The sequence below is a fragment of the Lepus europaeus genome, chromosome 17 (genome assembly GCF_033115175.1).
Source record: "Lepus europaeus isolate LE1 chromosome 17, mLepTim1.pri, whole genome shotgun sequence".
Classification (NCBI taxonomy): Eukaryota; Metazoa; Chordata; class Mammalia; order Lagomorpha; family Leporidae; genus Lepus; species Lepus europaeus.
The window spans coordinates 41,610,845-41,635,764 of NC_084843.1; the positions used below are offsets into that span (position 1 = coordinate 41,610,845).

Here is a 24,920-nt window from a genome sequence, read left to right on the forward strand (position 1 = left end):
GAAAAAGAATTTTGGGTGAACGAAAAATGTTACTGTGAGAACATTCACTTGTTTTGGAGAATTTGTTGACTGTCTCTGATTGTAGAAGACAGACTTGTAAGTGCTCTGGATGAAATCAGGTTTAGGTTTTTGCCTTTCTGTGTTTTCAGTGAAAGGTAATTGACAGATCACTTGCTTATATCCACTAGAACAGAGTTGTTAGAGGTTAGTTCTGATAAACATATCCTTGCTTGCATGACTGTTTGGCCTTATTTGTTTAATAGAACATGGGATGTTTTCTGGGAGCAGATTTAATGAAGAAGTTGATTAATTATGCAGGAAGGCCGCTGAGCGATTAGATCCTTTTAGAATGCATCTTTTATCTCATGGAGGTACTTGGGCCAGAAATTGGTTCACAGTCAGGTAAGCATAGCGCCTGAAGAATCTATGGCTGGTGCAGAAATGTCTTCTGATAAATGATGAGAAAGAATTTGCATGTGTTGGCATAAACTTTTGCCAAATATCCTTATGCAGTTTTGGAAGTTTTGAGAACTTCCAGCTTGTGGGAAAGAGAAGTTCACTGAAGCTGTTGACATAGAACTTTCATTAGTGATTTATAAATTGTAGAGATTGACTTGAAATCATGCAAGTCAGTTCTTCCCTTTCCTTCTTAATCTTACATGGTAAATGAGCATTTTTCAGAAAAATCTGTATTATTAACTCACTTGGTAGAGGCCTGGATTGAGAGCTATCTTAAATTTTTCTTACCTTTATGAAAAAGAGACTGATGTCAGAAAATTAATTTTAAAAAAATAGAACAGATTTAGGGCATTTGTTGACTTTGTTAATTCTGATTTGTATACATCAACTTTTCCCATAACTATAGTGTATTATAATAATGTTTTTCATGATAATTCATGAAGACCACATTACGTAGAATTCTAGGGGGTTCCTGTTTTAAAAATCAGGAAATACCCCAAAATATATCTAAGGAGATGGGGAAATGTTCAGGATAGACTCTTAGTGAAAAGAATTTGCAAAATGATATATATGTGTGCTCTTAATTTGGTAAAATCCCAGTTGTGTTTTCTAAAAATTTCATAGTGAACCTAAAAAGAAAAGGTGTGTGTGTGGGGTTGGAGAATGAGCATGAGGTGATAACCGGACAATGGTATAGAAGAATATTTAGCAGATTAACCACCTAGGAATGACATGAAAAGATTATGAAATGATATATTTAAGGGGACTTCAGAGGGTTCTCAGAAAATGGGATTAAAAGTTAAAAATAAAACTATATAAATTCTGTTTTTCAACATAAACTTCATCAAAATCAAGACACTTGCATAAGAGGTAATACCAGGCATCTAGTCTATCTCTAAAGAACAGAAGGTCCTGGGAATTTAACCATGTCCATGTAGTCTTTTTTTATTTTGCTAATTGAAATATAATGGATGCCCTTTAAAGATGTTTTGAAGATTAAAAAACCAATAGAAGGAGCCAAATCAGGACTGTGAGGTGTATGCTAGATAATTTCTCATTGAAGCTCTTATATTGCTTTAGTCAGTGAGCATTATCATGGTGGAGGAAGACTCTGAATATTTCCCAATAGTTTTTCTACTGACATTCTAACTTTTTCTCAGAAACACTCTGTTAATTAACAGATGCTATGTTTGTTGGCTCTCCAGAAAATCAACAAAAATGCACTGAGCATTCCCCCAGAAACCATTGCTATGTCTTTTGCTCTCGACTGCCCTCCTGTTGGCTTTGGACCATTTCTACCCACTTGGTAACCATTGGTTTGATTGTGCTTTGTCTTAAGGATTGTGCTGATAAAGTCATGATTCATCTCCTGTTAATTCTTCAAAGCAATGCTTCAGGGTCTTAATCCCATTTGTTTAAAATATCCATTGAATGCTCTGCTCTTGTCCATGTTTGAGCCGGGCCCATCAGTTTTGTTACTTATCCAGGAGAGTTTGTTCCACTTTAATTTTTTAGTCATTAACAGAGATGGAGAGAGACATCTCATGTTTGTGGATTTACTCTAGGCCAAAGCCAGGATCCAGGAACTCAGGCAGGGTTTCCCATGTGAGTGGCAGGGACCCAAGTGCTTAAAGCATTACCAGTTGCTTTCCAGGGTGCACAGTAGCAGGAAGGAGGAATGGAAAGTGAATCTGGGATTCTAACCCCAGGCACTCCAATATGGGATTCAGGCATCATATGCAGTGGTATTAGAGCTGCATCAAATGTCTGTCCCTTTTATTAAAATAAGAGATTTATTTGTAAACAACTGATTTACTGGGGAAATTGTCTTCATAGGTTTTGTAAAGCGTCAGTTATTTCATCATTCTACTATAAAGCTCTACCATCAGTTTGATGTTTGTTTTTGCTTCAAGTTTAGCAGAATTCATGTTATTCTGATAGGGACTATTTTTTCCCTCAGGCTAGTTCCTGTTCAGACCTGTTTTAATAAGTTAATGTGAGTTTATTTTGATGCAAAAATATTTGAACTCCGTGCAGTTTTTTCATGAGCTGTTTGAAGATCTCATAATATGCAAGGCATGGGTCCTTGGAGTTTGGAGAGGCAAGAAGCAGTACGTTTCTGGATATTTACAGTGCTCATGGCCATTTTCAAGGCTCTGGAAAATTCAGCAGCAAAGGTAAAGGGTAATTGCAGCCAATTCAGGGGTTTTAAGGGAATGTAACTGACAATTAGGGACAAAAAGGAGAGTTGAATGGTTCCTGAAAGAACAGAAATTGAAGAGGAAGAGGAAACTTGACTGATCAAGGTGCTTCCTGTTCAGGTATAGGAGTAACATGAAACCTTTAGTTCCCTGAGCTCAGTTATGGGATTACATCAGGGGCAGTTTGGTGTATTCATGAAATTTGAAATGGCTTCCCAATTGAGTAATTTTTTTTGTAGACTTGAAAAGTCGTGTTTAAGAAAGTACTTTTTGTAGATGACATAAATAAATCCTAACTTTTAATCTCAGTAGGAGATGTGTTACTTGGAAGAATCTTTGTGCTTCTGCTGTGTAAATTCTCTGTATTAGGTGTTTTCATGCAGCAGGTTTGTTTGTATATTATAAGAAACTCCTAATGATTTTCAGTTGAAGTGCTTTTTATAACTTTAAAAAAAAATGAGTGATATACCTCCTATTCACTGTTTCTATAAAGAAGAATCAATTTTTCCTATTTTTTCTTAACATTTGTAATATTCCCTTTAAAGAAGCATTAGCAAAGGATGAATAGAGAACATTAGCCCTATTTTTGAGAATTTAAAGATTTGGAGGAATAAACAAACTTTGCCTATGAAACTTGTATGTAGTTCTTCAGTTCAGAAAACTTACCAAGGGCATTACATTGTGATGAAGATATTTTTTCCTTGTTTTGTCTTTATTGCATGGATCTAATTGTATTATTAGCTCTGTGTTTAGACATGCACATCCATAACATCTTGATACCTTTACTTGAATTTTCTTTATATTATATCTATAGAGAAGCAGATACATGATACTTGTAATTGGAATTCAAGGCTATACATCAGTTACTACTGACTGACATACATAAAAAATTGAGCATATAACTTTCTGGTAAAATTGTTGTGATGTCATTACCACTTGTTTGTTATCATCTGTGTTACACTCTGGTTTCAAGAATCTGGCTTCCAAATAACATGGACCAGTTACTCACAGCCTGGTGAGTTACACATTTACCACTTGTTGTGAACTCTAACAAGTATTGTTCAATTGGTATAATGGAATGATTTAAAAAGGACCATCAAGGCAGATGTTGTGATGCAGCAGCTTAAGTCACTCATTGCTGGCATTCCTACTCCATTTCCAATCTAGCTTCCCGCTAATGTGCCTGGGAAGACAGTGGATGATGGCCCAAGCATTTGGACCCCTACCATCTAGAAGGGAGACCAGGATGGAGTTCCTGGCTCCTGGCTTCAGCCTAACCAAGACCTAGTTTTTGACCATTTGAAAAGTGAAGCAGTGGAGAGGTGTACTCTTGCTCTATCCCTGCCTCTTTCCTCCTTTCTCTGTTGTTCTGCCTTTCAAATAAATTTAAAAATTTTAAAAAATAAAATGGCCATTTTTGCTAAAGGGTAGTTTTCAAAAAATCAACAACTTTTATTGTATGCTGTAAATTGAGTATAGTATAAGATTTTATTGTGCTGGCACTGTGGCGTAGCGGGTAAAGCCGCTGCCTGCACTGCCAGTATCCCATATGGGCACCAGTTCAAGTCCTGGCTGCTCCATTTCTGATCCAGCTCTCTGCTATGGCCTGGGAAAGCAGTAGAAGATGGCCCAAGTCCTTGGGCCCCTGCACCCCCGTGGAAGACCCAGAGGAGGCTCCTGGCTTCAGATTGGCGCAGCTCCGACTGTTGCAGCCAATTGGGGAGTGAACCAGCAGATGGAAGACTTCTCTGTCTCTGCCTTTCCTTCTCTCTCTGTGTAACTCTGACTTTCAAATCAATTAAATAAATCTTTAAAAAAAAGATTTTATTCAACCCAGTTAATAAAGGAATTAAAGGAGAATTTAAGGAACTGAGATTATTAAAATCCAGGAATGTTGAAACAAATTTATTACTAGATATCAAATCTAAGTAATACCTATGGAGGAAAATAGTCCAAATGTTTTTCCAGGCAGAAATCAATTGTATCTTTGTTGGGTACATGTATATACACTGCTGTGGATAAGAATTATCTCAAACCACTGAAATAGTAGCCAGTGAAAAGAACGGCCAGTGTGTTGAGCTCTGCTTTCTCAGGGAATCCCCAGAAGCTCCTCTTGATAATGTATGGCTGACCAGTGTAGGAGCACCAAGGAATCTCTTTTGACCATTCTCAAGTCTTGTGCAGGTTTTCCTGTCATCATTTTTAAAATATGATAGGTTGGGGCCGGCGCCGTGGCTCAACAGGCTAATCCTCTGCCTTGCGGCGCCGGCACACCGGGTTCTAGTCCCGGTCGGGGCACCGATCCTGTCCCGGTTGCCCCTCTTCCAGGCCAGCTCTCTGCTGTGGCCAGGGAGTGCAGTGGAGGATGGCCCAAGTGCTTGGGCCCTGCACCCCATGGGAGACCAGGAGAAGCTCTGGCTCCTGCCATCGGATCGGCGCGGTGCGCCGGCCGCAGCGCACTACCGCGGCGGCCATTGGAGGGTGAACCAACGGCAAAAGGAAGACCTTTCTCTCTGTCTCTCTCTCACTGTCCACTCTGCCTGTCAAATAAAAAAAAAAAAAATGATAGGTTGGGAGCTACACTGTGGCATAGTAGGTTAAGCCTCTGCCTGTGGGACCGGTATTCCAAAGGGGTGTCCATTCAAGTCCCAGCTGCCTCACTTCTGGTCCAGTTCTCTGCTAATGGCCTGGGATAGCAGCAGAGGAAGGCCCAAGTGCTTGGGCTCCTGCACCCATGTGAGAGACCTGCAAGAAGCTCCTGGCTTCGGATCAGCCCAGCTTCACCCATTGTGGCCATTTGGGGAGTGAACCAGCAGATGGAAGACCTCTCTCCCTCTCCCTCTCCCTCTCCCTCTCCCTCTCCCTCTCCCTCTCCCTCTCCCTCTCCCTCTCCCTCTCCCTCTCCCCTCTCCTCCCCTCCTTTTCCCTTCCCCTCCCCCTCCCATTCCCCTCCCCTCCCCTCCACTTCTCCCTCTCCCCCTCCCCCTCCCCCTCCCCCTCCCCCTCTGTGTGTGTGTGTGTGTGTGTCTCCCTTTCTCTCTGTCTGTAACTTTGCCTGTCAAATAAATAAATCTTTAAAAAGAAAATGATAGTATTTTGCTGAATGCCTACTAGTGCCTGGACTGATTACTAAGAGCATTTTATTTATTTATTTTTTAAAAGTTATTTATTTATTTGAAAGGCAGATAGACACTGAAAGAAGGAGAGACAGAGAGATCCTCCATCAGCTGTTTCACTCCCCAAATGGCTAATCCCAGGCCAGACTGAAACCAGGAACTTCTTCCAGGTCCTCCACATGGGTGCAAAGACCCAAGCACCTGGGCCATCCTCTGCCGCTCTCCCAGACATATTAGCAGGGATCTGGATCAGAAGTGAAGCATCCAGGATTCCAACCGGCACCCATATGGGATGCCAGCAAAGCAGGCAGCAGCTTTAGCTGTTATGCCATAATTCCTGCCTTTCCCTCCCCATTTTTAAAAGTACTTTTATTTTTTATTTACTTTTTTAAAGATTTATTTATTTGCTTGAAAGGCAGAGTTACAGAGAGGCAGAGAGAGAGAGAGAGAGAGAGAGAGAGAGAGAGAGAGAGAGAGGCAGAGAGAGCAAGAGAGGGAGGGAGGTGTTTTCCATCAGCTGGTTTACTCCCCAGATGGCCACAACAGCCAGAACTGTGCCAATCTGAATCCAGGAGCCAGGAACCTCGAGCCTCCTCCAGGTCTCCCATGTGGGTGCAGGGGCCCAAGCACTCAGGCCACCTTCTAGTTCCATGGCAGAGAGCTAGATAGAAAGTGGAGCAGCCGAGACTCAAACCGGTGCACATATGGGATGCCGGCACTGCAGGCAGTGACTTTACCCACTACACCACAGTGCCGGCCCCCAAAAGTACTTTTAGAAGGTATGGCTATCATTCCCTGGGTTATAATTTTTTAAAAAATATTATTTATTTGTTTGAATAAATAATATTTGTTTGAAAAGCGGAGTTACAGAGAAAGAGAGAGAACTGAGATCATTTTAGCACAAAGGTAGTGTGGCTTTTGCCCCTAAGAAACTGTGCACTTAAGTAACACACAAGGGAGGCTATTCTGGCCACATCTGTGGGAGGGGATGTAAAAGCAGCGCAGATGCTCCTTTTCATCTGGAGGCAGGCATTGCCCACGTGGTCTACCACCACAGTAGTTGGGATGTTAGATCTTTTTTTTCTTAAAGATTTATTTATTTGTTTATTTGAGAGAATTATAGACAAAGAGAGGGAGAGACAGAGAGATCTTCCATCTGCTGGTTCACTCGCCAAATGGCCACAATGGCAAGAGCTGTGCCCATCTGAAGCCAGGAGCCAGAAGCTTCTTCCAGGTCTCCCAGGTGGTTGCAGGGGCCCAAGCACTTGGGCCATCCTCCACTGCTTGTTCCCAGGCCATTATCAGGGAGCTGGTTTGGCAGTGGAACAGCTGGGACTTGAACTGAAGCTCATATGGGATGCTGGCACTGCAGGCAGAGGCGTAGCCTATTATGCTACAACGCCAGCCCCTCAATCATTATTTCTTCCATTATGAATTCTCACTAAAAGTTCTGGGAACCTCATACGCCGCTGGCAGACTATGTGAAGCAAGATAGGGATTGTGATTTGGCTTTGGAGAGGGTATATAACTTGAAGATTGAATTTGGGTAAAAACCTATTTTTTTTTTTCCTTAAACATCCTTTTCTGGGTCCCATACATCCATGTTCCTGTCAGTGAACTGGGGAAGGGTATGTGAAGGTCAGAAAGACTCGTGTCCAGGAAGGTCTGGCAGTGATGTGCATCCCCCTACAGGGAAGGGCTTGAGATTGTTGATGCTGCATCCAATTCAGTGATGTCACTGGGGGCACCACATCAGTGTAATCCTCCTCGCTGAACCGTGAGTGCCTTCTGGGAAGCCTCTCTTTGCCTCTCTCTAATTCTACCTTGACACCAGTAGATGCCTGCTGAATGAAGGCTTCAAGTGTCAGCAGTGTTTGTGGGAAGGAGAGAGGAGCTGTTTGCTGTGAGGTCTCACTGAAAACTGGGTTTATTTCCAGGCTTTCACCAGTTTTGTTTTGTTCCCATGAACGAATGCCACCGTTTCCTGAGAGATAGATGCTGTCACTCTCCTGTCATCTCTTGGAGTCACCACGTCCTTAGGTGTCCCCGGTGTCTTTTCCTGTCGTGTCTCTCTGTCCCCCAAGTTCTCTTCTGTGGCTGTTGCGTGTTGGTAGACTGGAATTTGTGCATCTATCTTTTGTGGCTGGGTGAACCGTTTCCTCCATTCATGCACCTTTTTACAGAGGACAAGGAAAGCTCCATGAAACACAAGCTGGGAAGTTGCTGAACTCCCTGGTACTTAATCAATGATCTTTTATTTGTTGGCTTTTCTTTAACACATTAGCTAAGTGCCTCAGGAGATCTCTTTACTTACCCAAGAATCACAACTTGAGGCAGGCTTGAGGAAGGGTTGGAAGAGGATGTGGTGCTTACTGTTGTGTTATTCTTTGCATTTTGGAAAACTCCAAAGGTTTTCCCTGAGTATAATGAAAGTCCTTCTGCCTGCCCTATGAAGGGAGCTGGTTCCAGCTGCCCACAGCAGGAAGTGCCTGGGTGGCTTCAGCGTGTGCCTCTGCAACTTGCAGCCACCAACAGCTGGAGGTAGACTTTCTGCAGAAGTCAGAAGCCTCGTGAGAGAGCAAAGGTTCTCAGAACAGAGGAAAGGGACAGTTAGACATTAAAGGAAGGAAACACGAACTTTGTGCTTTATATTCTGTTAACCAAGCTCTAATTTGCATAACGGACTGTTTATGAGTAAGAGTGGAAAAGTTTTCAGTGTTTCTTGCTATTCCAGTGAAGTGCAATTTTAATAGAAAAATATAATTGAATTGATCTTGTGCTATTACTGATGTCTCTGTATTATTCATGTCTAAAAGCACACCATTATCCCCCTGAGAAGCAGCAATGAAACTATAATAATACGGTTTTGGACAGAGCTGTCAAAAACACAGGCTATCTGCTACGATTTCCATGTCAATGATCCATGCAGACAATGGCAGTTGATTCTGGCCCTGCCTCCCAGTGTTGTTTCTGGCCAGACACTGCCTATCTAGTCAATCAGAGGGGCCCCCAGGATGACACCACTGCCCTGCCTGCTGCAAGAGAAAGTAGTAGCCTTTGGAAAGGCTGGCCCTGCGTATGGAAACTTGTAAGTGGGAGTTTGCCAGTGCCTTGCAGAATCTCGTAAACTTTTATCCTTTTCTTCTTCAGCCTTGGCTCTTGCATACACCCCGTTTTGTACTTAAAAACATCTCTTAATCCAGTTTGTTTTTCTTGAGAGGAACCCACCAGTCATAAACACATAGGTGTCTTGAGTGTTGCACTACTAGTGTTGTTGGAAATGGGAGGATACCCTATCTTATCCCTTCCTCCCACTAAACTTCTGCCATTGGATCAGTATTCACAAAGATTCTTGCCTTATGTTACTCAGTCCCAATGAAAGTTGGAGCCATGACCTTTTAAGTAAATTTAGGTAATCGTATCCCCTAAAAGTATTACTGTACACAGTAGCACAGTTAACTTGCATAACCATAGACTCCCAGAAAGAACTTCTTGCACCGTCTGTGTGGCACGTCTCTATGGCAGCATATGTCATTTGCTGTGTGAGATCCAATATAAAGAGGATCACCAGGGTGCTGCAGTGGCTTTGGCGATGATGTCATCTCTAAAGAGTCCAGCTAGACCAGTTTTTGTTCCCTGTCCTCAAACCACTAGCTAACAAGACACTTACTCCATTTCATAGGAGAATTGGGTATCAATATCCTTTGCTTGGGTTGATATAAAAAAAATCTGGAAAATAGCAAAAGGGATCACTAAGTGATTTGGAATTGAAAAGCAGATTCAGATATATGTATGGTAGGGCCAGCATTGTTGTTTTCAACACAGTGTCCTAAAGGCACCCAGCAGGCTTGATTTGGAACCCTGTCCCACTTCCTTATGGTGTGATCTTGGACAGATTTTTTTTTTCATTGTTTCTGTATACCTTTATTATTGCCCTTTGTTCTGAGAATAATGGGTAATTGATAGAACACTTGTAGCTTTCCCATCAACTATTTTGCCATCTGATTTCACAGTTATCCAATATGCAGTTAACACCTTCATACTATAATTTAGGGCTATTTTGAGGTGAATTGTGCCATAATTGTTCAGGGTCTTACACAAACGCCTTGATTATATCATAACTGTATAAATTCTTAATGAATTCAAGGAAGAATGCTGAGTAGTTTTTTTTTAAATCTACATTATAGAGAGCTGATCAAATATTATTTTGAAATATCTAGACATCAATAAAAAGTTATATATTAAATAAGGTTTGTATAGGGAAAACAGTCTTCTGATTCAGTTTTTTAAAAGTGTTTAATCATAAAATCTAAATAATTATCCTGGAACAAGATATAGAAAAAAGAAATGAGAAATGCCACAGCAGAAATGTATATACACACACACACACACACACACACTGATGAGGTATAATATATCTGTCACCTTTTTGGTATGCAGATGAGCCTGAGGGTGAAATATTATTCATTTCCCTCTACCCCAGAAAACTTATATTTAAGGAATACAAGCTTTATGCATTTCATAAATACAACTTGAGGAATATAGTGATTCTTTCTACTGTACCTGCCTTTTTACCCATGCTCTTAGCCCTCTTCCTCCTCCCTATCCTATTCCATTCTTATTTTTACTAAGATCTATTTTCAATTAAGTTTATACACATACAGTTAACCCTATACTAAGTAAATAGTTTAACAAATAGTGTGGGGAAAAAAAAAACTGTTCCTCAACAGTTGAGACAAGGGCTGTTCAAAGTCATTGTATCTCAAAGCGTTAATTTCACTTCTATAGATTACCTTTTAGGTGCTCTGCAAGTTATGACAGATCAGTGAGAAGATATGGCATTTGTCCTTTTGGGACTGGCTTATTTCACTAAGTATGGTGTTTTCCAGTTCTATTCATTTTGTTGCAAATGATGGGATTTTACTTAATTTTTTTTTACTGCTGTGTAGTATTCCATGGTGTACATATCCCATAATTTCTTTATCCAGTCTTTAGTTGACAGCATTTGGGTTGATTCCATATCTTAGCTATTGTGAATTTAGCTGCAATAAACATATGGCTACAGGTAACTCTTTCGTATGCTGATTTCATTTCCTTTGGGTAAATTCCCAGGAGTGGGATGGCTGGGTCATATGGCAGGTCTATATTCAGATTTCTGAGGAATCCTCATACTGTCTTCCACAGTGGCTGTTCCAATTTACATTCCCACCAGGAGTGGATTAGGGTACCTTTTCCCCCACATCCTTGCCAGCATTTGTTGTTTGTTGATTTGTGTATGAAAGCCATTCTGTTGAGGATGAGGTGAAACCTCATTGTGGCTTTGATTTGCATTTCCCTGACTGCTAATGGTCCTGAGCATTTTTTCATGTGTCTATTAGCCATTTGGATTTCCTCTTTTGAAAAATGCCTGTTTAAGTAGTTTGCTCATTTATTGACTGGATTGTTTTGTTGTTGAGTTTCTTCATCTCTTTATATATTCTGTTTATTAACCTCTATCAGTTGCATAGTTTGCAAATAATTTCTCCCTTTCTGTTAGATGCTGAGTGCTTCTTTTGCAGTGCAGAAGCTTCTCAATTTGATGTAATCCCATTGTCAATTTTGGCTTTAATTGCCTGTGCCTCTAGAATCTTTTCTAAGAACTCTGCCTATGCCAATGTCTTGCAAGGTTTCCCCAGTGTTCTCTAATACTTTGATGGTATCAGGTCGTAGATTTAGGTCCTTAACCCATTTTGAGTGGACTTTTTGTGTAGGGTATAAGGTAGGGGTCTTGCTTCATACATCTGCATGTGGAGATTCAGTTTTCCCAGCACCATTTGTTGAAGAGACTGCCCTTGCCCAGGATTGATTTTAGCTCCTTTGTCAAACATAAGTTGGTTGTAGATGTGTGGATTGATTTCTGGCATTTCTATTCTGTTCCATTGGTCTATCCATCTGTTTTTGTACCACTACTAGGATGTTTTGATTATACCTGCTCTGTAGTATTTCTTCAAATCTGGTAATTTGATGCTTCCAGCTTATATCTCTGCATAAGATTGCTTTAGCTATTCAGGGTCTCCTGTGTTTCCATATGAATTTAAGCATCATTTTTCTATATCTGAGAAGAATGTCCTTGGTATTTTGATTGATATCACATTGAATCTGTAAATTGCTTTGTAGTATGGACATTTTGATAATATTGATTCTTCCCATCCATGAACATGGCAGATTTTCCATTTTTTTATATCTTCTATTTCTTTCTTTATGTTTTGTAATTCTCGTCATAGAGATCTTTGACATCTTTGGTAAAATTTGTTCCAAGATACTTGATATTTTTTTGTAGCTGCTGTGAATGGGATTGATCTTAGAAATTCTTTCTTAGCTGTGGCATTGTCTGTGCATATAAAGGGTATTGATTTTTGTATGTTGATTTTATATCCTATCACTTTATCAAACTTTTATATGAGTTACAATAGTCTCTTAGTGGAGTCTTTTGGATCCCCTATATATCGAATTATGTCACCTGCAAATAGGGGTAGTTTGACTTCCTCCTTCCCAGTTAGTATCCTTTTGATTTCTTTTTATTGCATAATGGCTCTGGCTAAAACTTCCAGAACTATATTGAAGAGCAGTGGTGAGAGTTGCATGCTTGTCTGGTTCCAGTACTCAGTGGGAATGCTTCCAACATTTCCCCATTCAATAGGATGCTAGCCATGAGTTTGACATAAATTGCCTTGATTGTATTGAGGAATGTTCCTTCTAAACCCAATTTGCTTAAAGTTTTCATCATGAAAGGGTGTTGTATTTTATCAAATGCTTTCTCTGCGTCTATTGAGATAATCATATGGTTTTTGTTCTTCAGTTTATAATGTGATATATCACATTGATTGATTTGTGAATGTTCAACCATCCCTGCATACTAGGGTTAAATCCCACTTGGTCTGGGTGGATGAGCTTTCTGATGTGTTGTTGGATTCTATTGGCTAGAATTTTGTTGAGGATTTTTGCATCTGTGTTCATCAGGGATATTGGTCTGTAATTCTCTTTCAATGCTGCATCTTTCTCTGGCTTAGGATTAAGGTGATGCTGGCTTCATAGAAAGAATTTGGGAGGATTCCCTCCCTTTGAATTGTTTTGAATAACTTGAGAAGTAGAGTTAGTTCTTTTTTAAATGTCTGGTAGAATTCAGCAGTGAAGCCATCCTGTCCTGGGCTTTTCTTTGTTGGGAGGGCCTTTATTACTGATTCAGATTCTGTCTTGGATATGGATCTGTTTAGGTTTTCTGTGTCCTCATGGCTTAATGTAGGTAGGTTGTATGTGTTCAGGAATCTATCCATTTCTTCTAGGTTTCCCTGTTTGTTGGTATACAAATCTTTTTAGTAATTTCTGATGATTGTTTTCATTTCTGTGGTGTCTGTTGTTACATTTCCTTTTTTATCTCTACTTTTATTGATTTGGATCTTCTCCCTCTCTTTATTTATTTATTTATTTATTTTTTTGGTTAGTTAGGTCAGTGGTGTGTCAATGTTTATTTTTTCAAAAAAAAAACTAGCTCTTCATTTTGCTGATCTTTTAAATTTTTTTTTTGTTTCAGTTTTGTTTATTTCTTCTCTAATTTTAATTATTTCTTTTCTCCTATTTTGGGGTTTGGTTTGCTCTTGTGTTTCTAGGTCCTTGAGATGCACTAATAGTTCATATATTTGGTACCTTTCCAATTTCTTGATATAGACACTAATTGCTATTAACTTTCTTCTTAACACTGCTTTTGCTGTATCCTGTAAGTTTTGATGTATTGTTGTTTTCATTAATTTCCAGAAATTTTTTGATTTCACTTTTGATTTCTTCGATGACTCACTGTTCGTTCAGGAGCATGTTGTTCAGTCTCCATGTTTTTGCATATGTTCTAGAGGTTCTTGAATTGCTGATTTCCAGCTTCATTCCATGGTATGATTTTGGTTTTTTTGACTAAACACACACTCCAGACTTCTCATCATCATTCTGTGATGTCTGAAAGCCATGTCATCGTTGCTGACATATTGCTCTGTGAGGATAACAAGAAGACCTTTTTAGTTGTACATCATTAGGACCTTAGATATGTCTTAATTTCCTTGCTCTCTAAGGTAGCAGAACAGAAAGTTCCCTTTTTGATCTGTGTTTTCCTTTTGGTCCCTGCATTTTGGATATACTTGTAGGAAATAAATATTCATGCAAGTGTGGTTTTTCATTCAAAGGTGGCATTCTCAGGTTCCTCAGTAGGTCTATGGTGATAATTTGCCCCTGCATGAAGTGTGATGCTTTCTTATGAAACTCTCCTTTCAGATGCAGAAAGATGAATGTGTCCACTTTACCAGTGACAAAACCATTCAACTCTCTGGTAATTCAGAAGACTTTTGGATCCTGAATGCTTTCAGTGCTTCGTGGGCAGGGATGATTTGACATGTTCTTTATCTGATGACATGGTTTTGTTTCTGTGAACATTCCTCATTTTGTGGGTGACATCTCTAGCCCTTCATATAAGCTGGGAAGAGGAATAGCTTTGTTTGACCAACTGTTAAAACTTCAGAGGGCACACTGCTGCCGTGAGACTCTGTCATCCTCTGTGGGCTGGGGCAGTGAAACACTCCTTAGGATGTGGAAGATCAGGTGCAGTGATACCTTAGTAACCAGTTCTAGCTTGTAGCACATACTCATCTGGTAGGTGTTTTTGTACCTAAAGAAAAGAGACAAGGCTTTCTCTGGTTCTCTTCTTTCCTCCTCTGTTGCCTCCCCTCACCTGACTTCCAGGAGTACCTTCATCCTGTACCAGGTCCTCTCCACTCTACTTCTACCATAAAACAACTTTTCTGTGTCTCAAGCACTTGCAAGTTGATCTCAACCAGCCAACGAAAACACCTTTCTCACACAAATTAACATCTTTTGGAAATAATGCCATCCTGCAGTCAGCTACCACTTGCTTTTCTCTCCTTAAAGCATTTTATTTGTCTTGTCACAGGGATTGGTAGGCTCTCAGAGAAATTCCCTGAATAATAATACTTTGCCCGGTGGGCAAAACTAATGTATAATATTGGAAGTCAGGTTAATGGTGACCTTTTGGGCGAGTAGTGTTCATGTTAGGAAAATTTATTATTACATGATTCAAGATGTCTTGACTTTTCTGTCTGTATGCCATACGTTAATAGAGATGTTTATTAATTTTTATAAGAGCCCCTTTTCCCTTCTGCAGATATCCTAATTCACATGTATATTTTACAGATGGAGGGTCATATTTCATTTTTCATTGAAAGTATTTCATGAAATAAGAAGGCATTGTTGAGAAAATATGATTGTGGAGAGGTACCAAGGTGGCCAAATAGGGAGGGAGCTTATTGCTCTAGTCTAGGGGAAGATGGTTAAACATATGTGGAGAGAATGCAATTTTAGGGAAGTTATGCAGAAAATGGCAGAGGAAAGCATGCAAATTAGAGGGACAGTGTGCATCTATGTGGAGGGTGTGAACACACACAACTCAGGACCCCAGCAGCCAAGAGCTTCAGCACCAGCTTTGGAGAGTGAGGTAATACCAGACTGAAGCATCCCAAGCCACTGATGATAAAGCTGCAGGAATAAATTAGAAAACTAAAAAATAATGTTCTAGATCTAAGACCCAACATAATAAGGGTCTTTGGAAGGCATGGAAGCAGAGAATGGATTAGGAATGCCTTTCTCTATTGTCAAATACCAATCATTTATCTGACTGGAGATGAGATAATGTACAAGGTATGTGATTTAAAAACTCATGTCATGCCATTAGATGACCTTGGTGTTTTTTTTTATTCACATTGGATTTACCTGCTGATATCTGGTTGGCTTTGCCTAATGGAGGCGTATGGTGAACACCATGGCAGCCGGAAATGAACTGGGAATTGGGAGAGAACATGCTCTGCCCCATATATATACACACCAAGAAATGAATAATAGTTACCTTGCATTGTAGTTTTTTTCCTTATAAACACCTCATTACAAGACTAATGCTCTTTAATTTGTTTATTATTTTCTTCTAGATTAGTAAGAAGACTGATGAAGAAAAATAACAACATGATTCAGGTAAATAAATTTTTAACTACTTTATGTATGTTGTTGCTTAGTTTCTATTTTCTGTGTTGTTTTCTCAACCAGAAGTTCTAAACAATTTTTTGTAGCCAATTTGAATGTATAAGACATAGTTTAGATCTATAGAAGAAATAACCAAACACATTTATACCATTTAATTAATATAGTTAATATATATTCAACAATCATGTATTTATGTAAAACAGAATGTTATATAACTAATGTTTTTTCCTACCCCACAGTAACTTTCTTCCAGTTCTTTGAATACATATTTGACATCAGTCTCTTCTTTATTAGAGTGACATTCTGTAGGAATTCAACACCATTTTACACACCCTGTTATCGTTTTAGTTATTTGTAATATAGCAGTTTTGAAATTCATGTGTGATGCTGTAATTGGACATTTTATTCCACACCACAAGTTACCATGTACATAATATTTGGGAATGCATGTCTTCATTTTTTGGGTGTAGCTTACTATTGAAGATATCTGTGCTGTGTAACAGTTCATACAACTGCTTTGTTTAACCAATCTCTGTCATTCATTCTTTTATTTATTAAACAACTGTTTAATAATTCAAAAAGTACTGTAATTTCTACTCCCTGTTCTTTTTATAAGTCTTTTGTCCCATTGTCTAAAGATAGCACTTTTCTGCTTTTTCAATTCTATTTCTTGTATTCAGCAACCTGTTTCTAAACAACACACTATGTGTTTTAAGCACCATTTATTGATTTCTTTTAAATTGTTAGACATACATTGATCTCCTGCTAGATACACCTGTCACAGACAACCCTTAGTACATACCTCCTCTTTTTGTCTCTCCATTTTTATTTTTGACGGGCAGAGTGGACAGAGAGAGAGAGAGAGAGAGAGAAAGGTCTTCCTTTTCCGTTGGTTCACCCCCTCAATGGCCGCTGCGGCCTGTGCGCCGCGCTGATCCGAAGGCAGGAGCCAGGTGCTTCTCCTGGTTTCCCATGCGGGTGCAGGGCCCACGGACTTGGGCCATCCTCCACTGCCTTCCCGGGCCACAGCAGAGAGCTGGACTGGAAGAGGAGCAACCGGGACAGAATCCGACACCCTGACCGGGACTAGAACCTGGGGTGCCGGCACCGCAGGTGGAGGATTAGCCTATTGAGCCGGGGCACCGGCCATCTCTCCATTTTCTTAATGCAGTCATTTCCACTTAGTGTTTAATAAATATTAATGTAACTTTATTATGACTTTATTTCTTTATGGCTGAGCCACAGGTAAGTTGAGATGTCTCTGGCCAGTCTGCTGCCCGGTTGATTGTGTGTGAACCATTTCATGTGTCTGGAAATTGTTCAACACTTCTCTTTATCCTCAGAATTCTGAAGTTTCATATTGGAACATTTGACATATTTTTCCGTGTGTGTGTGTGTGTGTGCTTCTTAGCTTTATCTTTCAGTTTGGAAATTTGCTTTTACTGTTGGTAATTTCTTTTCTGACCCTTTATGTGTTTTCTGTTAGTCTGGATATTCAGAGCTACTGGTCTGTTTCTCTGATTTTCTAACTTTTTTATCTTAGCTTTTTTCCATCTCTCTATTTTTTTTCCTACCTTCAGAGAGGTTTTCTTAAGTGTCTATTGAAATTTTTATTTCTACTAACAAGATTTTATTTTTGAATTTGATTTCTTGGATCCTCTGTTTTGTTTTAAAAATAGGGTCCTGTTTTTGTTTCATAGTTGCAGTATTTTCTCTTCTGAATTGAATTATCTCACTGTTTCCTTTTATTCTTTGTACATTTCCCTGTGTGTTCTCCATTTCTATATGCTAGCTTTTTTCTCAGATTTTAATGTTAGAGGCTTTTCTCAAATGAATGGTGAGGGTTTAGTTGTCTGCTCCTTCTTAAGACTGAGACACTAAGAAGTGGACAGGAAACTGGTTCCCTGGGGGGCTTCCCCCTGGGATCTTTGGGCAGGGATCTGGCCATGCTAGTGGGTGACTCCCACTCATTGGAATCAACTGATCTTTTTTCCTTGTGCCTTTCAGATAACTCCAAAAAGAAAACCTCTGTTTCCCTTTCTGAGGTGTCTCAGCCTGCTGGTGAGGACTTGGCAGAGGAGAGCCAGGGGAAGGGAGCCAGACACTTACCTCTCATTGCCTGTTTCAGCCTTGCTTGTGTCCTGTGCCCTTGTCTCCAGAGCGTGACCTCCCTGAGAGATGGTTTGCCTTGCTCTATTAGGTTGGGAGAGGACCTGGGGTTCTTAAGCCTTTCAGTTCCTTTTCTTTTTCTTTTCCCTCCTTTCCTCCCTATTCTTTCTTTCCCTTCCTTCCTTCTTTCCTTCCTTTCTTTTTATTTTCTTTTCTCTATTTCTTCTTGATAGAGCACCTACTTATCGACTTCCGGGGCTTGCCAGCAGCTGCCTTCCTTTCCGGAGGCTCCTGGCTCCCCTGCTCATCCCAGCTGCCAGGGCTCACTGCATTTCTTGGCTCCTGCTCTCTTCCTTACTTGCGTTCTGCAATGATGGCTCAGTTACTGCTCACACTGTGCTATCCTGACCTCGTCTCCTGTCTGCCTCTTCCGCTGGCAGGGGTTCTTGTGATTACATTAGGCCTACCAGATGTTCCATGATCATCTCTTAATATTTTTATGGTATAAAAACTATACAATTTACCATCTGAACCATTTTTTAAAATATTTATTTATGTGGCTGGCTCCATAGTTCAGGAGTTAGAGCACTGGTCTTGTAATATGTGTGCATATATTTGAAAGTTAGAATTACAGAGAGAGAGAGAGAGGGATCTTCCATTCGCTGGCTCACTCCTCAAGTGGCTGCAACCGCCAGAACCAAGCAAGGCTGATGCCAGCAGTCAGGAGCTTCATCGGGGTCTCCCACATGGATGCAGGGACTCAAGCGCTTGGATCTCCTGCTGCTGCGGACGCAAACCAGCATCCATATGGGATCCCAGGTAGTGGCTTAACCTGCTGCGCCACAGTGCCGGGGCCCCTTATTTGTGTCATTTTAAAGTATATAGTTTGCACATTTTTTCACAGAAGATCTCTGGAACTTTATTCATCTTGGAAAGCTGAAAATTTGTAACCATTGAATAGTAACTGTTCTTTCTTTGTGTCCAGCCCCTGGCAATTACCTGCAGTGCTACTTCCTGTTTGTTTGTGTGTTTTTGACTTTGATAGATAACTTGTATAAGTGGAATCATAAAGTTTTTGTCATTTTGTGCCAGGCTTGTTTCACTCAGCATGATGTCCTCAAGGTTCATCCATCTTGCAGTTTATGATAGGATTTTCTTTTTTAAGGTTAAATACTATTCTGTTGTATGTATGTACCACATTTTTTATCCATCAATTCATAATGGATATTTAGGTAGTTTCCATCTCTTGGCTATTGTACCTAATGCTGCAGTGAACACAGGTGTGTGAATATCCCTTCAAGATCCTGCTTTCAGTTCTTTCAGATACATAAAAATACCAGAATGTAGATTACTGGATCATATAGTTTTATTTTTTGAGGACCAATCAGACTGTTTCCCATACAGCACCCTTGCCATTTTATCTTTCTACTTACCATGTACAAGGATGCCAGTGTCTCTATATCCTCATCAACTCTTGTTTGTTTGTTTGTTTGTTTGTTTTTTGTGATGGCCCTTTTAACAGGTATGAGGTAAAGCCTCTTTGTGGTTTTGATCCACATTTCCCAGTGATGAGTGATGTTGGCATCTTGTCATGTGTTTGTTGATTGCTTGTGTATTTTCCCTTGGGGAAGTGTCTACTCAAGTCCGTTGCCCATTCTTAAATCTGGCTCTTTGGTTTTTGGATGTTGAGTTGTAGGAATTCTTCATATACTGTGGATATGAATACCTTGTCTGAGAAGTGGTCTGCAAATATATTCTCCTGTTCCATAGGTTGTCTTTCACTGTGGCGGTGGTTTCTGTTAATTTTGCAGTTTATTATCGTCCTATTTGTCTATTCTGCTTTTGTGACATGCGTGCTTTTCATGTCACATCCAAGAAATCATCGCCAAATCCAATGTCATGAAATTTTTCTCTCATGTTTTCTTATAGAAATTTTGTAGTTTCAGGTCTTTCTTTTAGCGATTTTATCTGTTTTGAGGTAATTTATGTTTAGGGTATAAGGTAACGGCCTACCTGTTCTATATAGACTTTTAAATAGACTTCATCTTTTAACAAACATATTTATCTGTTTGAAAGACAGAGGGAGACACTGACAGCTGGCAGAATTCCTATCTGCTGGTTTACTTCCCACAGGCCTGCAGCAGCAGGGGCTTAGCTGCTGCAGCAGGGAGCTGGGGACTCAGCATCTTCTCACGTGGGTGGTAGTGCTGCCTGGAATCAAACCCTGGCTCTGTGATGTAGGATACAGGCATTCCAACTGGTTTCTTGACCCCCAGACTAAACTCACACCCCAGACTTTTCATTCCTACCCATTATCATGTCTTTCCGAGGAACCACAACCTCCATTTTCTGAGTCTTTCTGGAATCATCTACTGGGTTTTGTTTGCTTCCCAAGCAGTGAGTTTCCAGCCTGCTCTGCTCTGCCCTGTAGTCATCTTTGCTTCTCCACTTCTGAAATTCCCCCAGTGTCTATTATATGCTCTAATATAAATTCCTTCTGGACTTAGATCCCTTTTCTCTCTTTCCTATCATTTTTTGAAGCTTTAATCAGGAAGCAGAGATAAGTATGTATGTCCCATTAGCCATCTATAACCCACATATCCATATGGCTTTTTTTTTTTTTTAAGATTTATTTATTTTACTTGAAAGAGTTACACAGAGAGAGAAGGAAAGGCAGAGAGAGGTCTTGCATCCTCTGGTTCACTTCCCAGTTGTCTGCAATGGGTGGAGCTTTGCCAAACTGAAGCCAGGAGCTTCTTCCAGGTCTCCTACCTGGGTGCAGGGGCCCAAGGATCTGGGCCATCTTCCACTGCTCTCCCAGGCTGTAGCAGAGATCTGAAGTGGAGCAGCTGGGACTCAAACCGGCACCCATATGGGATGGTGGCACTACAGGTGGCAGCTTTCCCCCACTGACCCCCATATGCCTTTCTTAAATGATATTTAAATGACTTTTTAAAAATGATGACTCATATTTCCTATCATTAGGTCCAGTATCCCAAAAATAATTAAGTCTATTTCTCTGTTTTCTTTTCATTAACCAGTTTCTTTCGAGCATCCAGTTCGTATCAGCAGCCCAAGATAGCGTTATTTACCCTCGCAAGTAGTGCTTCATTATTATGAATACACTGAGGTTCTTCTAGGTATTATGAAACCTAGTCAGGTTTTAAAATGCAATACAGTACTGAGGTATAGTTTTTAAAAACCCTTGGTTTTATCTTGGCGTTTATAAACTCTAAGTTGGTATCATTAAGAAATGTCCTTTTATGTAAATATATTTTACTTTGAAACTTTAATTGAACATTTTTAAGATAATGTAGCAAGGTACTAACAGGTTTTTTTCTTTTTTGGTTTTAGTTTGTGATAACTGCTGTTAAGGATTGTGTTTCATTATTTGCAGACATACCACTGTTTTTTACAAATAGGAAAAAAAATTAAATAAATGGTGGAATTGCCTAGTATAGCTAGGTCCTTAGGGATGATAAAGAGTAGTAGTTTCTTTTGTTCTAAGAATGTTTTTTAATTTAATAAAATTAAATCTACAAGTTTGTACCTAGAAGTTCCTAAGGAGGAAAAAAAGAAGAAAAAAAAAAGGTTTCTTGATTAAATTGAGTGTGATCAAAATAAGTAGCAATACCTTTTTAAAAAAACTTTATTTAAGGTATGCAAATTTTATGCATTTCATATATACAAATTTAGGAACATAGTGATTCTTTCCACTGTACTTTCCCTCCCACCCACACTCTTACCCTTTTCCTCCTCTCTCTCCTATTTCCACTCTTAATTTTTACTAAGATCTATTTCCAGTTTGCTTTATACTCACAAGATTAACCTTACAGTAAGTAAAGAGTTAAACAAATAATATGAAGGAAAAAAACAAAACACTGTTCCTCAACAGTAGAGACAAGGTCTATAAACAATCATCGAATCTCAGAAAGTCAATTTCATTCTTATACATTACATTTTGGATACTCTGTTAATTATTACAGATCAGGGAAAACATATGGTATTTGTCTTTTGGGGACTGGCTAATTTTACTAAGTATAATGGTTTCCAGTTGCAACTATTTTGTTGCAAAAGACAGGATTTCATTTTTCTTTTTTACCCCTAAGTAGTATTTTTTAGTATAAATGTATATCCATATGTTTAAGATTTGTTTTATTTATTTGAAAGGCAGAGTTAAAGAGAAGGACAGACAGGGAGGGAAAGAGAGAGAGTGCGATCATCTACCTACTGGCTCATTCCCCAAATGGCTACAATAGCTGGGGCTGGGCCAGGCCAAAGCCAGGAGCTAGGAACACCGTTTAGATTTTCCATGTTGGGAGTAAGGGACCAAGCACTTGTACCATCTTCTGATTTCCCAGGAGTATTAGCAGGGAGCTGGATTGGAAATGGAGCAACCAGGGCTCATACTGATGCTCATGTGGTTTGATGGCGTTGCAGGTGGCAACTTGACCCACTGTACCACACTGCTGGCCTCAGGAATCCTACGTTTTAGCCAATACTAAATTTCACATTCCTTTACATATAAGTACCAATTACTAAGACTGAGCAACTAAGTGAGTAACACATTGTTTTCTGTCCTATGTAAAGCATCATCTCTGGCTTCCTGGTGTTTACACACCCACTCACAAGCATATGTAAATGCTGGTGTCACCTATGAGACTAGTGTTTGGACCCTAGGGAGATGGCTTTATTTTTTAAGATTTTTTTTTTTTTTTTTTTTTACTGTTTGACAGGCAGAGTGGACAGTGAGAGAGAGAGACAGAGAGAAAGGTCTTCCTTTGCCGTTGGTTCACCCTCCAATGGCCGCCGCGGTAGGCGCGCTGCGGCCGGCACACCATGCTGATCTGAAGGCAGGAGCCAGGTGCTTCTCCTGGTCTCCCATGGGGTGCAGGGCCCAAGGACTTGGGCCATCCTCCACTGCACTCCCTGGCCACAGCAGAGAGCTGGCCTGGAAGAGGGGCAACCGGGACAGGATCGGTGCCCCGACCGGGACTAGAACCCGGTGTGCCGGCGCCGCAAGGCGGAGGATTAGCCTAGTGAGCCGCGGCGCCGGCCTTTTAAGATTTATTTTAAGGACGTGCCGTAGCATAACAGGTAAAACCACTGCCTATAGCACTGGCATCCCATATAGGCACCAGTTCAAGTTCTGACTGCTCCACTTCTGATCTAGCTCCTGCTAATGTGCCTGGGAAAGCAATAGAAGATGTCCCAAGTGCTTGGGCCCTGGGACCCAGCAGGGAGACCCAAATGATGAAGCTCCCAGATCTTGGTTTTAGAATATCTCAGCTCTGGCCATTTTGACCATTTGGGTAGTAAACCAGTGGATGGAAAATCAATCTCTCTCTCTCTCTCTCTCCCTCTCTCTGTTACTCTGCCTTTCAAATAAATAATTTAAAAAAAAAGTTTATTTATTTGAAAGGCAGAGTGAAAAGTTTATTTATTTGAAAGGCAGAGTGACAGAGAGGTGGGGCGGCGGGGGGGGGGGGGAACAGATAGGTCTTCCATGTGCTGGTTCACTCCCCAAATGGCTGCAACAGCCAGTGCTGGCCAGGCAAAAGCCATGAGCTTCTTCCAAGTCTCCCATGTGGGTGCAGGGGCCTAAGCACGCACCCGCTATTCTACTGCTTTCCCAGGCCCATTAGCAGGCAGCTGAGTTGGAAGTGGAGCAGCTGGGGCTCAAACCAGTGTCCATATGGGGTGCTGCTTAACCTACTACTCCACAGCACTGACCCCTATGGCTTTATTGTAAGTAAGAGGTAACTCAGTCATCAGTTTTCAGTTTGAAGCCACTAAATCTGTGATAATAATTATTTGTTGATAATTAAAAATAGTAGAGAAATACATACAAGGAGAAACACCCGTAAGTGGTAGAGGGTTAAAAAGTTAATTTTTAATTAAGAAAAAATAGAGTAAGTTCTGTGTCATATATGTTATACTTCAACTACAAAAAATTAAAAGGCTAAAAAAAGAAAAAGAAGGGTAGATGGGTAAGGTCCATTGTGAATTTTTTGTTCCCAGGTTAATACAAGCTTGTATATTTTCTTGCAGCTTTAGAATTAGTTCAAAATAAATATGTTTCAATTACTCCTCTGTTCTAGGCACACCATTGAGTTCTTGGGATGCATAAAAGTGTCTGGTTGGGAAGCCTATGAAATACAAGACAAGGCCCTGCCTCAGGAAGCGTGCATGCGAATAATTTCAAAGGAGCCTATCGATAAATGCGAACAGTAGCAGTTGGAGGTATGTAGTGCTGGAGCGCTTGATGGATCCCTGCTCTGTGGTGAGAACCCAGCCGAATCATTCCCAGGGAATGGAGACTGTTCTTAGGGCAGACCCTCTGGCCTCAGATTCACCCATGTCTTTTCCGCATATTTGATTGTGTGCTGGGGTGTAGCTCTTTACTCCTGGGAGCAGCCCTGATTCAGCCCCTTCAGAGTCCTTCCCTTGGCCTGCAGGACAGTAAGAAGCATAGAGGTAACTTTAGACTCGGGCCACATGAAAGTGTTGGCAAATTTCTAGCCAAAGACCTCATCCCCTTCTTCCTGGCTGTAGAGAAGTCTTGGAATAGCTCAGCAAGTCTGTGCCCTTTGAACCAACTGTTATTGATTAGCTTTACTCTTACCCTGGCCATCATCAAGGCCTTTTCTGATTGGCTGACAGTTGCATCAGAGTGACCCATCCCCTGCCAGTCCTGTACTTTGGCCTGCTTGCCTTCCTTGACCCTTCCAAGTTGAAATATTAATCAGAATTGACTTCATTTTCTTAAATGTAGTCTTAAAGTTTTGTCTCTTCAATGATGTTTATCGTCAATGTCAGGGTCACCCATTATTTCATACACTGTGACCTTCAGTGGATGTCTGGCTTTTGATGCAATGGCTCTTTTCTAAAAGCCTAGCCTATTGCATGTTCTGTGTCACCTTGATCCTTCTGGGACTTTTAAATTTTCTCATTCACCATACACAAC

At 40.4% G+C, this 24,920-nt stretch overlaps 1 protein-coding gene across 7 annotated transcripts in view; it reads left to right on the forward strand.

Annotated features, from left to right (window-relative positions):
* The window catches only part of SGMS1 (sphingomyelin synthase 1), a 465,134-nt gene that overhangs the window by 281,976 nt on the left and 158,238 nt on the right, over window positions 1–24,920 (forward strand). For 5 of the 7 annotated variants that reach the window (XM_062215295.1, XM_062215298.1, XM_062215297.1 and 2 more), the window contains 2 exons: window positions 15,793–15,835; window positions 24,055–24,196. The gene's annotated coding sequence lies outside the window, so the exon portion shown is untranslated. The remainder of the gene's footprint in view (window positions 1–15,792; window positions 15,836–24,054; window positions 24,197–24,920) is intronic. The other 2 variants (XM_062215299.1, XM_062215301.1) reach the window with 1 other exon arrangement.